Here is a 17,970-nt window from a genome sequence, read left to right as displayed (position 1 = left end):
GGTGAATATTTATCCTGATGGCTATCACTAAATAATTGCTTGGTGTCTAAAGCTCTTTTCATATGATGGGCAATTCAAAACCTTGATCAAGGTCAATTGTTAAGGTGTCGAAATCTGAAAATTTAATCATCACCGAGAGTAAAATGATACTCAGAATTATGCCTTTAAGAAAAGCCACTATTTACCAAGGAAAGTGTTTTTTATATCCAGTGATCATAGTAATTTCTAAAGTGGAGCATCTTAGAATCTGCTTTGACTTATTCACTTGAGAAAATGGCTGGCTATTCATTCACTCAGGAAATTCTGGACAGCTAGTCAGAAAAACAGACAAAATCCAGTCTGATCAACAGAAACTCAGGTTTTGTCTACAACTTAGAGAAACTTGGTGCACTAACGACGGTTCATTGTGCCTTATACACTCGCAATGCACTGCAAGTCCTTGCCCCCAAATTGGCCCCCAATTGAAAACAAGAATTCACAGTCACTTTGGTAAGACTGGTGTGAAATTTGCTAGCTGGACTGGGGTCTTCCACCAAGCCAGGCTTCTCTCCTAGATATAGCATCAGCTCACATGGGGCTTTAACAGCGTCTCTTGATGCCAATAGATCCTGTACACCAGACAATTACAATTTTATTTGGTTTGTCTGACAATTTTTGGAACCCATCTTTGCAATAGGTCAAGATTTCTAATGGCTACTTGCATGCAGAAACCGGTACATGAGAATCCTGTTTGCAATTACATACAGCGATGAATTTAGATTTACGGGTGACTGACCCAACAACGTGCCACGGGGACTTGTTCAGCTGGATGACAAGACCATCTGTTTCTAGCTGGGCAGTTCCACATCATCTGATAATCATTGCACTAAGAGCAGTGCTCTCCTCTTTTATGGTGTGGTGCCTCACACCAGAGCGGTCACTGCAAAAGGCACAAGAAGGTCAATGTCCTAGTACAGAAGTGATGCATTTGATTGCTTACCCAGGATCTCAAAAGCAACTCAGACCACACTTGCTGTGGCTGTCAAGATGCAAATCCAGTGCTCCATCCAGTGGAAACCCAAGGACCAGCATATTTAGAGGGTATATATTATTTGAGCAATAAAAATAGCAATTTCCTGGGCTGGCTAGTCCAGAGCAATGCCCACCACCTTCCTGAAATAATCACAGCTGCTTAGCAAGTGCATCTCAAGTTCTTCAGGTACTTTTGGTTATTTTTCTTTGTTATTTTCGTTGATTTTTTAAAGACATTCTTCCTGATGACCATGTCAAGAACTGAACTGGGGAACGGCACATACTTTGTTTCCCAGTGGATATTGAGTCTTCACCCACGGGTGAAAAGGTACCTGTGATACCTTTTGATACCTCAGAGAAGGCAGGACAGCAGTGGCGTGATGGCAACTGTTGGGTAAGTACCCAGCATGTGTTGCCACTGCAATTAGCAAGCAAAACTGAAGACTACACAGAAAGAAGCTGCACTGCCAGTGCTTTATGACAGCACTTATGTAGTTGCTCCGGGTGTCAAAGGGCCTGCTTCTGGACAAAGACACAGGGACCCCATTTGCTAGGCACTCTACATGGGAGATCTTTATTCAGGTTAGTGCCATAACAATTTTGTTAGCACCTTTCACTCAAAGGTGTGATTACAACTCATGTAAACATACCCCAAACAGATAGCTTAGATACTATGCATAGCCTTGGTAGTATGCAAAACAATCCATTTGCAAGACCTAGCCTCGTAAATGACACCAAATATTTGAGGAATAAGGTCAATAGCCCTGTACTGTTGCAACTAATCTGCTAGCAGGTCTAGAGTTGGGTTGATTAAACCTTGCTTGCATAAATCTGTAGAAACCACCGTCACACCCTGGACTGCAGTGCAGGCAGCACATTAAATTCAGTAGTAACACTTAGAGTAAATACCACCATGATGCTTCCAAAGAAGAAAAAATGTGGAAATTAGGTTGTTCTAACAGCATAGAGTTAAAAGACAAAAACCTCAACAAACCACAAACCCCACAAACCTCTATCCTGGGGTGAAAAGGAGACTTTATTAATCATAATCATGTCTGATCTAACTCCCCACTCAAAGTCAGGCCAATTTTGCTGCTCAGTTCTTTGCCAAGTTTTGAAGATTCCCAGGTATGCAGATGCCACAATCTCTCTGGACAATACGTTTCAGTGTTTTGTGAGTAATTTTTTCTCATATCTAACTGAAATTTCTCTTGTTGCAACTTCTGTTTGTTGCCTTTTTGGCCTTTTCTGTGCCCCTCTGAGGAGAGCCTGGCTCCATCTCCCTTATAACCACCCACTATGAAGTTGAAAAAAACAATTAGATCTCTTAGCCTTCTTTTCTCCAGGTTAAATAAATCCACTTCTTTCACTTCTCCTTGTTCATCATGTGCTCCAGCTCCATAACCATTTTGGTGGCCCTCCATTGGAGTGGTTCCAATGTCCTGCTCATACTGAGGAGCACCAAATTGGACCCAGCACTCTGCACCATCACGCTTGTGCCTAAGGGAGAGGAATAATCCCACCCATTGACTTGCAGGCAGTGCTCACTAACACAGCCCAGTCCGTGGTTATGATTTGTTGCCCAAAGAGTGCCCCTTATCTCTAATACACCACTTAGGATCTTTTCCTTCCTGCAACATCCATTTAAAAAAATCCTCTAAGGACACAAAGGCAATGTTGGAAAAGAAAGCTGGGTGCAGTCCTGAAAGAATCAGATCTCCTCTCTACACAGCAGTATATTATCTCTGTTTGCAAATGTGGGCTTTAAAAAATGGTAAATACTAAATTACTTGACTTGCCCAAAGTCAGAAAAGAAATTTATCAAACTGAGAGCTCCAATTACCTTGTTCAGTTCTCAGTTTAGATTACAAAGTCACCCTTCATTTAAAAGTAATTCAGGTCAGACTATTTGAAATGTTTCTGTGACTGTTTTTTCTTACCGTCCCACTACTGAAATGTTGCTACAAATACTTTTAGCTTGGAACCTAAAAACACATCAACAGCCATGAAAGCCTTTCTTCTGAAAAAAGTGTTTCATTTTCTTTCGGGTTATTTGTTTTTTTCCCTTTGGTAGGCGTTCAGCCATTTTTACTAGGTCTCTTCTTGCCACCTTAAATTAAATTCATAAAAATGTCAGAATGCAAGTGATCAAATTATTTTCTCATCCACACTGTGGTTCTATTGGGAGTTTTTCCCCAGATGATGCTATTTGAACCTGACTATTGACAACAAATTTATTGCCTATAGAGCTCCAAAAGTGTGATGTCTTTTCCTTCACTTTCCTGACTTTATACTTGCAACTTTTTCCTTTTCTGGGAAAATATCGCCACCCACAAAGCACTTTTCACCATTTAGAAGAAGGTCTGTAGTCCCTACCATAAAAGGGTCATGTAAGGTAAGGCTTCAAGACGAAAAGTCATCTTGAATCCATAGTAAAAAGGAACAAGATTCATATTTAAGAAAAATAGTCTGTTTCCCTTCCTCGGTCTTTGATTTATATTTAGTTTTTAGCAACAAAATTTTGTTGTCATGGCCCTGTAAATTGCTGTGGTATGAAAAAAACACCCATGTGACCCTCAGGCTACTAGTGTAAGTACCAAATGTAGAGGTATTAATATGAAAAAATTGGTTTAGCATGCACTATTTTGTGTTTTACAAGAATCATTGTATTCTGAAAGCAAGACTCCAACACTCATGATTTTATTACAAGTCTCATGACGTTTGGTGTTTTTCCTTAAAACGCCAGCTCCTGGAGACATCTCATTACCTGTGATTCTCAGCTTTCATTGAAAAGCAATGCTTTTAGCTCTTGTGGTTGCAGAGAAAAACATGCAACTCCGAGCCCTAAAGACTTAAAAATTAGAAGGCAAAGGTAAAGGCCAAAAATTTTTAAAATTCCAGTCTTTAAGTTAAACTTAACTATCTTTGGGTCTGACCCAGAGCTGCTGAGTGTTCAAGGCTGACAGTAGATGTCCTATAAGGTTCATGGATTAAAAAAAATTTAAAATTTATTTAAATATATTAACTATATATATAACTATATAGTTATAACTATAACTACAAAACACAGATTTTTAGATCTTTATGTTCTGCTTCAGATTTAAGTCCTATACTATTGACTTTGAAGACGGAAACCTCTACAAAAACAGAGGTGAGCGAGGGGAACAGAATATTCATACAGTCAGTATAGATTTATGCCCTGGAGTATTTCTGTACCTGAGAATATAACATACAAAAACATTAGAAGAATATTGCATAAGATTATTTTGATAATTTGAACCTAATCTGTGTTTGCAGCACTTATTTTTTAAAATAGGAAAATTCTGACGTCATACATCACAATAGTAAAGTCTTTTAATTTTGGCTGTGTGTGCAGAGCTGCGTAGGAACGGTGCAGGAATGGGTGGGAGAGGGGATGGGTATAATAGGTTCACTTGAAGAGTATTTTGAAATATTTTAATCCCTTTTCTGTGGAAAGTGATTAGGATCATTTGTGTTAATGAGAGTGTTTACAAAAAAAGTGAATATGTTAAAAATCCAATTATCTGTTCTGGCAGAACATAAGAGAATAAAACCGATACCATGTTCCCGAGGTGGTTTGCCATGCAGCATGAACGGCAACCAACAAAAAACACAGAAAAGCACCCAGCTTGTAAATGATAAACATACAGGAATGTATTTGCCTTCAAATACAAAAATAGTTCAGAAATAACTTTTGATTGGAAAATTCATAAATTACTACAATGTGTTGTTATTTTAACATTTATTCATCCGTACATGTTTATATTTTACCAATCAATATTTAACTCAGCTCATGATCCCGCCACATTCTATTTATACTCATGTATCTGAATCAGATAAAGTTTTTACAGCTATGCGGTAAATTCCAGTCATGCAGTTCTGACTTTTTGTGATTTGCTTGAAGAAATAAGTGAGCCAAGCAGATGAACTGGGGGGGGGGGGGAAAGAAAAAGAAAAAGAAAAAGAAAAAAAAGGGCTAAGAACAATTTCTTGTTAGAAAATGAGAAATTCAAATATCTGAGTAGAACTGGCTCCGAGTAAACTGCTTTTCTTCTTTTCTACTAGGGTTTTTCTACCAGTATAATTACAGCTTGTTTTTAAAATTGGAGTTGTAGTGTAGGCAATGCCAAACCAAACAGAGCTGGCTACAGGGTTTTGATCATTTTCTCTGGCCCACACAAAGGCTTACCCACTGTATTTATTACAATACTTCCTCGTGACACTGTGTTCGTTGTGCTGGTCATTAAGTTGCACAAACACCAATTAGGAAGCAGCTTTTCGCTTCCTGCCACCCTCCTACCTCCTTTACCTCCTCCTCCTGTGAGTTTTGCATCTGAAGTGAAATGGTCAAGGGGAAGACAGCAGGGGAAAACATTGTCATGTATATACATGTATGTATACACACACACACGCGCGCGTGCGCACGCACACACACACACGTGACCCTGTATGTAAATATATTTCGGAAAAAACATGTTGCGTTTCTGAATCCCCGCTCTCTCCCGTATACAAAAGCGTTGAAAGATGTGATGGGGGCATCCCAGCACCAATGGCCACTAGTGACCATGAAGATGCGCCATGTGCTGGGCTGCAACCACGGCGCTGCTTGTGCTGCTCTGGACAACTCCTGCAGCAGTGGTAGACAAATCCTTTTAATATTATCTGTTTGGTGTGACCGGGAGAAAGCTCTTCCTCGTGCTGGGATTCAACTGCAAAGCCTCAGGTCGTCCTGGCTGTCCCTCGTGGGAGCTCAGGGGCTCCAGCACCCCAGGGCCCTTTTGGGATCCTGCCTGTCACAGCTTCTCTGGGCAACCTGTTTCAGTGTCTCGCCATCCTCAGAGTAAAGAATTTCTTCCTAATATCTCATCTGAATCTACCTTCTCTCAGTTTAAAACTGTTTCCCCTCGTCCTTTCACTACACTCCCTGATCCAGAGTCCCTCCCCAGCTTTTCTGTTGGCCCCCTTTAGGTACTGGAAGGCCGCTATAAGGTCTCCCTGGAGAGACTCTTCTCTTCTCCAGGCTGAACAACCCCAACTCTCTCAGCCTGTCTTCATAGGAGAGATGCTCCAGCCCTCTCATCATCTTCGTGGCCCTCCCCTGGACCCACTCCAACAGGTCCATGTCCTTCTTGTGTTGGGGGTCTCTCTGTTTCCATTTGCTCTTACTTTGTTTTGCACTCTTAACTCTGTTTTGCTCTATTAAACTAAGCTTTTCAATTAAATATCCAAGCAGTTAATCCCATTAAGTTTTTTATTGGATTTGAAATGGATTTGTCAAGGAAATAGTATTGCTGCAATTTATGAATACACTGCAGCGCCTTTTAAAGACAACTGTCTCTGGATCTGGAACAGGAAATGTTAAATGGAAATTGAGAGAGAATTTGTAAGATTTATTTTCCACTACTGCAAGCCTTCAAGAGTTTTATCTGAAAAATAGATTATTCCTTTTTTCCTTGTGTCCAAGAGACAGTGCTATATTTTTTTAATAAAGATCATATAGCCTTGGAAAGCCATTTAACAAGCTTCCTTGGGATATTACAGTGCAAGCAAAGTTCGTCTATGAAAAAATCTTAAATGTGGAAAATGATTTTAAATTTTGGACAAGCCATGGCTCACTTATTTGATTATTTTTTTTAAAATGAAGTTACAAAATGGATGTTGTCCCCAAATACCCTGATCTGCAATGATTAAACTCAGTCTTGTCTGGAGGCCTGGCACAAGTCCTTTGCATCATAGCTTAATGATTTATTTTGCTTGGAAAGTGGCTGTGGTCCTGAACTTGTCCCTATTTAAGTCCAAATGACTTCCACGGGAGCTGGTTTGGGCCCTCTAGTTTATGCGACCAAAAATGAAATTTGCTTTGAATAAAAGGTGCTGGGTCCAGGGCACGGTAAGGCACGGCTGTGTGGGCGTGTTGTGAAATACATTTTTATTCTTAGATAGGGTAGCTGGAAAATGCCTTGAGGTAGACCCCAGCCTCATCATCTGCTGCCAGAGGGCTGCAAGACCAGGCAAAAAGCAACTTGGCCACTCCTCGGCAAATTCTTCTTGTTTCCACCCATTTGGGTAGAAATCCCTCGTGGGGAAGCTGTGTGTGGCGTGTCTGCTGGGGTGGGCAGGAGGGAGGAGAGGGGGCAGCCAGGTGAAACCACAACAATTCTGTGTCTGCAGGGCAGAGCAGACTCCAGCCAGGTGGGCACACAGGATGCTGGGAAGGACCTGTGTGGCCCTCACATGAGAGCCAGGCGCTGTTTCAGGGACCTTCTTGAGGGATCCAACCTCTGAGGTCTCCCGATCCCCTCCATGGGCTACAAAAGGGCGGTGTGCAATGCGCTGATTTACCGTCAGTAACACGTTTCTTCATTCCCTGTCCCTTGGGTTGGATTATGTCATCATGCCAGGGCATTAACCTAGGGCTTGTGCATCTAAATTTATTTTGTTTGGTTTTTTTTTTCTCTTCTAATATTACAGCTTTGCCTCTAGTTTATAAATATTCCATTTAAGGAGCTATTTAGCAGTAACAACATTCCTGAGCTAAATCCAAGAATTGAGCTAATTATGGCTCCCCTTCAAAAATCCGTCTCCACTCCCCCTCCCATGGCCTTCTCTCCCCTGTGGTCAAAGAGACTGAAGATAATAAAGTGCAAAAAAACTCCTACCTAAATAAACATATGAATTAATTGGATACACTGTCTCTGACAGATTAGTAAATCCCAGTCTTGCAATCCTTATTTATGTGAGTCATCCTGCTGAGTGGAAATATTTGTGTAAGTAATACCCTGATTTTTAAGAATTATATTCAGAACCCATAAAAGACGGGAGTTTTTTTCAACATCTTCCATAAGAGGGAAAAGGAAGAGTGGTAAGTAATCTGTTTTAGCTACTCATTAGCTAATTAAAGCAACTGGTGATAAAGATACCAAAGAAAGCTCCTTCTCTTGCAGCTACATAACTGCTGCATTAATTTTTCACTTTTGCATCCAAGAAAAAGCATGTCTTCAAGGATCCTTGGAAAAAAAGCCTCTCTGTTTATAGGCAGCGCAGTTCCACATTCTTGGTATATGGAACACCAAATGTCCTGGGATAGCCAGCATCCTGGCAGAGTGCCATGCATCTTATTATATGGTAGGAGAGCCAAATTTCCTCCTGCACAGTATGTCTATAAATAAAGTGCTTCTTCCACAAGCAATTAAATGGAAGCATTTTTCCAACCAGCATGCAAATACGTTTTTTTTTTCCCCTTACTGCAAGTAATAGCCAATTTGTGATATTATTTTAAGGTCAGAATTATTTTAATGGTGATATTAAAATGCAGTCTCCCTGGCTTTCACGGGGATGTAAAAAAAAAATACAGTGAAATTTTTTCCTTAAATGACATTTCTTCACTTGTAAAGGATCTGGCATAAAGAAGGCATCCTTCAACTGTCTGCGATTAAAGCGTTATATGTACATCTCAGCAGGAATTTAGAGTTAATTGTTAAGGGTTGCCATTCCAGCCTTGAGACTGTGTTTGCATTCAGCCCGTAATTTCTTTGGGGCATTTGTGCAGTTTATTTGCACAGCACCTAGCAAAATAAACTCATATTTTTTGCTGATGCCTCTAAGGAGATACTAGAAAAGAAACTAATATTATATGATTCTTAATCTAAAATATGGATTTCAGATAAAATCAACAAACTGCCGTTGAGCTGCTTTGATCTTTAACTCTTATTCAGAACACATGGTTGTGTATTTATGTGATTGAGTAATAAGATTGTTGAAGTAATGCAGGGAAAAGGTTAAGGCATCTTCATCTGGTTGCTTTGGTAGCTTAAATTTGCTGTAACTATAAGTCTGAGAAGGTGTCTCTGCTTTTCAGTCGGAGCAGTATTGTGCCGCATCACCCCATTCATGGCTGAAGACCAAAAGGAAACTAGAGTGGCACTGTCCTGTTGAACTTCAAATATCAACAAAATTGGAACAGTCCAACATGCAAAGTCTGTCTTATTATGTGACTGTTTTATTACACATGAAATGGCTCAGAGACTGTGGGGAGAAAAGGGCTTTCTTCTGTTCCTTCCAAATCTCCAGGCATCACCTACAGTAATTAGGTAATGTATTTCCAATATTTTAGCTTCTTCCTGCACCTTAGTTTCTCAAAGGAGAAATCTCTATTTGTCTTTTTTTGTTGTTGTTTTCTTGAGAAGGAACAATTTCAAGCTACCTTTTTTCCTTTCTGTCCTATTACAAATTTTGCATAGCTTTTCTCTTCACCTTCCTTTCTCCTCTGTTATGAAAGCTCTTTGGATACAAATAGTATTTCCCATACAGAACCACTTCCAGAAGGAAACGCTTGCTGCAGTGACATCCCATATGGTAAGAAGGATGAAGAAGATACAATATTTAATCAGAACTGGAAATTAGATTCCTCATATTACAACTAGAGGCAGTATTAAAAATGAGAGCTTTGTAAAAATGCTGCCTATATTATTGGACAGTGGAAGGAGTTAATATTTTTCTTGTGATTACTTTCTGGCGAAACCCAGTATTTTTTAATTAATTTTGAGCTGGTGTGTGCAGAATAGTTTCTCAGTAGCTTTGTCTGTGCCTCCCGCTTTGAATGACAGCCAGAAAGGTGTCATACGTAGACCTAAGCAGGGCCATCTTTTCTTAAGACAAAGTATGTTCTTAAATAATAAATGATCCTGGCAAGTTGTTTATTACCAGCAGTTAATGATCTGTTTATTAGTTAAAGTCTGTGGCTGTTAACACTCTAACAAATCAGTTCACTCTGTTAAACATCAATTTTGAGTACATTATTGGTATTAACCATACAACGAACTAAAACTGTTGCAGACAGTTGATTTTATTGCTACGGCAGAATTGTATAATAGGAGGCAAAGGTGTTCAATAGCATACCGGTGTTCTTGAAAAGAAAAATAGATTAGGTTACATTTGTTTGTATCGGTTAACAACTCGCTTTTACTCATAGCGAATGCGTGTTCTCTTCTTCCAAATGTCTTTCAAGCAGGCTCAGTTTAAAGTCCTACATGTTGTAATTTCCATGGTTTTAAGAGTGTAAGGATTACTTTTGTTTGCGTGCATATAGTTTGGGGCAAAAAAAATGGTGGGCTTAAAAATTAACTTCTAGAGGGTGTGTGGGATGAGTAGCTTGCTTAAAAAAAAAAAAAGCTCAGAAACCAAATACTGCTAACACCGCTTGTTTGCCTGAGCAATTGGCACTAGATCAACTGGTTTTCCAGACAAGCTGCAGCTACTGGGAGGAGACAGAGTTTGAAGATCCTGGTGTTGGCTCTGCACTAAGCCGTGCTTCACTTACATCATGTTAAAATCCCACAAGCGTCTTCAACAAAATAAAGTTCCAAATGGAAGACCTGGGATATTAGGTGATCTTGATGAGAACACTTGGTCTTGAGTGGAATGGTGTTCTACAAGGTTTTGGCTCTGCCTAGTCCCAAACCATAAAATACACGTATTGCAATTTTGCATCTGATCAGGAAACAAAGCTGTAAAAGTAGGTTCACTCCTAGGGCTCAAGTAGTGGTAATAAGTCTGGCAAGGCTGGATAAATAGGTGTGAGAATTACATTCCAACCCACAAATTCAAGAGTTCAGATCTGTTCTTTCAATTTTGGCCCACTTCTCATAAAAGGTAGCTCTGATACTTTCAGCATTTAGAAATAATCCACTGATACATTAGCAGAAAGTAATCCCCAAAAGCTTTTCTCTAAAATGTAGCAAAAATACTTTTTCTCAGTCTGCTCGACAGCTAAAATATTCTTAGTTTTTTCCCGTGCTGGATTAATTGAATTGATGCAAATCCTTATAGGGGCCCAGTATTATTTTTCTCGGTCCTAGAATGGCTTGTTCTGATTTAACTTGAGTCTTTCTTGATTCAGTTGAACTCAACTAAAATAAACATAGTTAAAATAGCAATCAGTGGTTCACAGCGCTCAGCCAGAGCAAAGGCTATCTCCAAAGAACATTCTAAATCAAATCACACTGACTTTATATTGATAATCTGCAACTTGCTTGAGGTAGAACAAATTGCTGGAAAACGTGTTGTACCACCACAACTGTGGCTACAGTCTAAAAGGTCAGTACAGAGCAAGAATTCAGTAACAAAAGTGACACTTTGGACCCTGAACAGCGGGATGTCTAGCAGAGCTTTCTGTAATGGTATTAAAGTGTTTGGCTCTTTTCATGTTTGCCAACCTATTTACTGGCCTGTTGAAGGAGGAATAGGAGGACCTGTGGTTTACACCCAATGTCAACAGCAAGATAATTTCCCTAAGAGTAAGTACGGCTTTTTCGAGAGTTTTAATTACCCCAGAGGTCCTGTGGTTTTCATCTGTCCCTGCAATTAGCCGCTTATCCCACAGGAAGGTATTTGCAATGTAATCTGAATTAAAACCTAATCCAACTCTTGTTGAAACTGAAGGTGCTGAAGACTTGCTGAATTTCTCTCGCTGTCAGTTTGGTGCCAGTGTAGCTTGCTTAGGGTCGATCTTGAGCTTCCGTCACGCAGGAGTCGTCTGACCTGCTTCAGGGCAGTCCTGGGAAACGAAGCGGCGGCAGAGGGAAAGGAGGGTGAGCTCAGCTCGGCCCTGTGCCAGGCGGTGCCACAAACTTCCCCGCTGGCCTCTGGCAGCACCGAATCATGTTTTCGTCTTGCAAAGCTTATAGAGTTTATAGCCCAGCGCTATGGAAGTGGTCCCAGCTGAAGTCACGTCGCTCACTGCGGCCCTTGAGGATCACCGGCGGCATCTGAAAGTTTCTGCTGTTGGCATTCAGAATCGCTTAGTTCACAGGGTGCGTTATAAGCACAGCACGATTACACAGAGTCAGAACCATCCAAGGAAGAAATCTGTAGTGGTTGCTGTTTGAGTTGGTTGTTAGTGCTGTAAGTGTGAATGCACCAGCGCTTGCTTCTTGCCTGAAATGTAATGATCTCTATGTATGTTTATGTGTGTTTATACATTAAAGCCTTATGTTGGATGGCACGAATGTTAAATGTGTTTTTCTTCCCTGACCTGAGCAGATTTTACTGCCCTTTACTCTACCCTGTTTATACAGTGCCACATAGCAATGAGTGTTTTTAATAGAAAAACCTCCGAGTTGTTCCTGGTGGTACATATTTCTTCTTATCAATGTATGCATCACTCTGCAACACACAGCCAAGTGCCAAAACAATAGACTCTTCCTGTACTTTTATTTTCCTTCAAGCCGTAAAAGCAAGGCTCCATTTAAATCCCACTAAATGAACATTGCAAATGACACATCAGAGGAAAGCATAGGTTTTACCAGTCAGGCTTGAGAGTGTTTGAAATCAGCCCTCGATTTCGAGTGACAGGTAGAGAGCGGCTGGGCTGGCAGAGCAGGAGGAGGGTAAGAGGGGAGTTGTATAGGCTGGAGGGGTCACTGTGACTTGAGCAATCCACGGGATAAAGAAATACAAAAATTATGCGATTTTATATCCTATGGTTCTTTCTTTTGACGAATAGCATCTTTCCCACTGCAGTCACTCTCAGCACAGAATTGTTACATGGTCGGTAAACAAGCAGCAAGTACAGCTGCAGGTTCAGAATTAATGGCGTTAAATTTGTAATCGCTAGATTTTCTCTTCTGGATTTTCACCGAGAAATGGCACCATTTTAATCAAGAAGGATTTCAGAATAAATGTCTTGGTGGATTTGCTGTGCGTAGAGTAACTCCTGGATTGCCTGAGAGGAGTGAATGCTTCGGTTTTCCTCCTTGAGACTTTGTCTTTGGGACTTCACAATGCGCAACACAACCCAGTGTGGTAAATAGTCCGGGAAATTTAAGACACGATCTGAAGACTGTCTGTCTACCACTCTCTCTTTGAGAACAGAGTGAGCAAACGGCATGCTAAGCTAATGTTTGTGTTAACCACAGCCAGTTCCAAAGTCAAGGCATTCTGGGCATAAGAAAGTCAGATTTCTTTCAACGTAGCTCTTTCGAGAGCTTGATGTTCATGTTTAAATCATCTTAGAATTACGAATTCAGTTGTTGGGGCCAGAGTATAGACTAGGGAATATTTATAGAAAATATTTAAAACTATTCTCTGGTTTCCCTGGATCCTGCTAATGTTTCAACATGGGCCAGTCTCCTTTTGCCAAATTAGGGCAGGCTGAGGTTAGGAAAACCTAAAATTAGTGGGATTTAAACTCTAATTGCTAGACTAAAGCATTAGTCGTCTGGTGATTGATGCCTTAAGAGGTCTTTGTAAGAAAATATTTTACAATCAAAGGAAACCAAAACAGTGCACTACATGCTTTGGGCAGGCTGAGAATACGTAGATTGGAAATTTTGGGGTTACAAAGGTTCCGAAAGTTCCCCCAAACTTTTTAAAGTTTTCTCTAATGTGTATTAAAAAATGTATATACACTGGAACTTCACATGACAGACATCATGGATTTTGCAATGCCTTCATGTACGCAAGCAAATAAGCTTTCAGATAGATGCCCAAATCAGCAACTAAAACAGGTAGGCATTGCTGTCACCAACTGCTGTTTCAAATGTGTCTTCATGCCCTGTTCAAAACAGCAAATTTTGTAACCAACATGAAGTTCAAAGGTCTGGAGCAGCAAAACCTAAGTACGGACAGTTACTGGGACAGCTGTTACTGGGCTAAAAGTCGGAGTTCGGGAAAGACCTGGAGTCTCAGTAAGAATTTTGCTGCTAAATTGCATGCCTTTCCTTATCTTTGGATCATTCCTAAACATGAAGCGGTAAAAGCCCACAGCTTATTTTAAAGTAAACCTGCTCTTTGAAATGATGGGCTTTCTTTAGGAGCATGCAGTCGGGTAAGGTATGGGTCTGCAACTCGCTTCTTCAAGCTTATGGTACATGCGATGTGATGGCTCGAAGGCTCAAAGTGCTCTCAGTACAAAAAGCTTTTCTATGTACAGATTTAGTGTGGACCAAAAGTGGTCTATAAATTCACATTCTTTGTGCGCTGACTTTCTTGATTCGATCTGTTTCAAAATGCCTTCTGCCCATTGGATTTTCTCAAGGTGGTAGCTAACGCGTATTTACTCCCCTGAGGTTAAAGCACATTGAAGAATTGGCCCAACAAATGCAGATATCCATCCGGCAAAGTTTTGAGCATATTTAATCCCCAAATTAATTGCTGATGTGTGTTGATGTATCCACTGCAAGAGCCAGAGTGCGGAAAGAGTCATTATTCCCTCTCTCTGAGAATACTTTACCAGTGGCAAAAGCCATGTAACGATTTCATCCTCACTCTCAAAAGCACGTTATGCCACGTCAGCCCATAAACAAAGAATATGTCATTGATAAAAATTCTGAAAAAGGAACTACCCCTGACTTTTGGCTGCTGTATCACGTTCTCTGCTCAGTTCCTGGTCCAGAATTATATCTAACTGCACACCACACTGACCTCCCGAAACAGGCATCAGTCCCAGATCATGATCTTGCATATCTTACTAAAACTTTGGAATAAATCCATCAAGAAAACTCTGAATTTACATTACCATAAAAGAACAGAGTTTCCTTCCAAATCAAAAGGTTGACAATGGGACTGCATGGAAGCAGTGCATAAGAACTAGAAAGAAAGATGAAATCAAAGGGCAAAGTGTCTTATCTGGAAGACAGCTGCAAATGGATAAATACTGACATAACGTTCCTGATTCGTGGGAGTAGATGACATACTTGTTGCTCCAGAATATTATATAATACCAAATTATAAAAATACCTTATCTCATTAGGTGGGATTCAGAGTATACAAAGCATATGCTGCAAATTATCAACTGTAGGTGAACATGTATCGCAGAACTTTAAAAATCCAGTCCTGGTTGGGGATGGTTAGCTAGGAAGGGAATAGCCATAAATTAATCTAGACTTTAAGATAATCGTATCTAATTTTAAAGTTTTCTGATGACTTTCAGAACTAAAGGTACCAACATTATAAATTAAAATGGCTTTAGAGACAGTAAAAAGAAACAAACCCAAGCTTTATAATATCATATAAACATAACTCTCTACTTCTCCGTCCTCTAGTGGTTTGGGTCTTGCATTCAATTCCGCAAATGACCTTTGCTGTAAATAGGCTGTTGGGTTTTTTCCCCATAATGCATAAATTAGAAATCAAATGGGGATATAGCTGACTGACAGTGGTGTGGTTTAATCTAGAGACCCAGATTAAGGTTGAGGCCATTAGTAGGTAAGTATAATATTTCTTCCACCTCAGTTGCTTCACTGGATGACCCTGGTGTATCTGTCTAATGTAACTACTGGTCACTGAGACTGATTATAGTGATATTATTTGTTTCATTAGTTCAAAATATAATCTAACCAAGGTAGCAATTTTGCAATTCCTTCTGGTTTATTTGCCTTGCTTTCTTCAAATCTGTTACCCTTCATTATATTTACCTACTATAATTATCCTTCTTTTTTTTTTTTTTTTTTTTTTTACTTTTGACCTTCCTGGGTTTTTTTAAAAAAATGTAAACATTCATGGTATGAATCTGGCACACTGCACTTAAAAAAAAACTCTATTAGGTTTCAGTTTTGTGGTGTTTGGGAATGACAACGTGACTTTTAGCTGGAAGATCCATCTCCCTGTTTCAGTTCCGATTCAAAATCAGTGGCAGTTAACAAGCAGACTTCCATAGGTGTGGGACTGGGTCCTAGTCCTAGTTCCACTAGAGTAAAAACTGTTAGATTACACTGCGGAGATATTCATAAACTCTAAAGCTCCTAAAAAAACCATAGAAGTTTCAAAAATACAGCATGTGTATGTTACGGAAAACAATGCAGTAGCTGTCTTTTGTACAGCTGACTTATTTATTTTTAAAGCTGACTTTGTTGCTCTAACTCCCTAGAAGAGTCTTTTGAGGCTCTTTGCATTACAAATAAAGGGCTACTTTGGGTGTAATCTCCCAGGGCCTTTTCAGAGGGAGGAGAGGTTCTGGTGGCATTAAGTATGTACAGTTTATACTACAAAGAAGAGCTTTAGCCAGTGTAATAATACTCATGTAGAATGATAAGTGCTGACCACACACAATTTCTGTTGACTTGATTTGTAGCTCTGTGTGTGCTCAGGATCTCTTGTGGTTTAAAATCCAGTGTGCTACATGATGATCCAAAAAACTAAGTTCAGTCATTGGAAAAAGGCAAATCAACAACAGAGCTCTTAGTTTGCTCTGTGTTTGTCAAATAGGCTTTTTCTTTTTAATTGCTGTACTTGTATTAGTGTAAGCCCTGGCATAGAAAGAGATCTAATAACATAACGGTGCTTAAAATGAGCACAGTTTATGCACGTTATATGTAGGGATTAGACACACATAAATATCTACCTCTGCACCATTATATGTGACTGTGTGTATAACACGAGGAATTAGAATTACTCATCCTTACAGAGAAAAAATAAAGTACTAAAAGGTTAGAGCAAAGCCACTTTGTCTTGGAAGCTTGTAAGCACACTGTTAAGAGTGTGGTTCAATTTGCAGGAGAAATTTTGGCTCTTGGCTGTGCTGGGATAGAGAGTCACTTCTGCAACGCGGGTCGGTCCCGTGTGTGCAGCAGACTTCTGCTGCATCAGCCTCTACAGCACAGCCCTTGGCATGAAACTTTTTGTTAATGTAGGTCATCCAGATTGTCCCATTTCACTGAGCTTAAACAGATTTGATCACAGCACCTTTGAGTAAAATATCTCACTCCAACCGCATTTGATGGAAAGCGAAATTACCAAGTAGCAGGGCATCCTCCTCTTGACCCCCGCAAGTGCAGTCAAGGACCTGAAGTGTTTTCCCACCATCCCCTTGAAAAGATGCATTATTTTAAAAGATTATTCTTGGCAACGATGTGCACAGTTTAGATGCAGATTCTTCTGTTTAGAGGAAAAGTCTTTTTCCTGCTATATCACTAATGTTACACCTCTCTGTTTGCTAAGTGTGTTGTGTATTGGAATACATACGAAACCTGAAAAAAAACACCTCTCTCTTGCCTTTGTTCACATTCATGGTAACTTTAAGAGATTCTTTCTTCATTAGATTATGTCACATCAGATTGAATCCGTATCAGCTTTTAAATTGCCATAGCATCTGAATCGTCTACAGCAGAATGTGTCTATGTTGACTCGTTACAACTCTGAAAAAAATCACCTCCGACCACTAACAATGGGGTAGTGTATCTTGAGAACTCTGTGTATGACAAACTGACATATACAATAAATATGAATGTTACTACAGTAACAGATTGAAATTATATAGTTCATTTAAACCTTTTTCCAACTTCAGCTGAGTCCCGGCTAAAGCACACAGGAAATAAACATATTGAGCTGTCTGGCACCAGGCAACTATCCAGGTCCTGTTCTGTCTAGCGCTGGGCTAGGCTTATCCATCCAATCAACATTAGGAGGTTTATTTATGTGAGACAGATATATTAGTAATAAATGGATTTATTCAGTAGCTTGGTGGATTTATACACGTACAAAATCATTTTAGCTTAAGGAGACTTAAAACTGAGTGACTCCACTGCTTTTATGGGCTGTATCCTGAAGCCCTTAGCAAGTTCTATTCTCCTCTTCACCAGAAAAAAACAAAACAAAACCAAACCAAACCAAAAAAAACCCAACACAGAACCAAACCAATTGAAATCAATGGGATGTTTGCTGGAGCAAAAAATGCAAAAGACTTAGAAACTGGTGAAATGCAAGTGAACACGCAGCTCGCCAAGTGGCAATTCAAAGGGTTATGGTATGCTTATATACATTCTATGCAATATCCCATATAAAAAAGTCCGGTTTAATTTTTGCAGACCGAGATAGTCTGTAAAAGAGAAACAACTGATAGAAGTCAGAAGGGATATCTGGGTTTTCTTTATCACACCTATTTGTACTTTAGACAGATTTTGTTCTAAGGCATTAATTTGACATGCAAGTCAGGTCTGTGCT

Source organism: Rissa tridactyla, chromosome 4 (assembly GCF_028500815.1).
Source record: "Rissa tridactyla isolate bRisTri1 chromosome 4, bRisTri1.patW.cur.20221130, whole genome shotgun sequence".
NCBI lineage: Eukaryota > Metazoa > Chordata > Aves > Charadriiformes > Laridae > Rissa > Rissa tridactyla.
The sequence above is the reverse complement of the archived record's forward strand: the minus strand, read 5'-3'. Positions refer to the sequence as shown.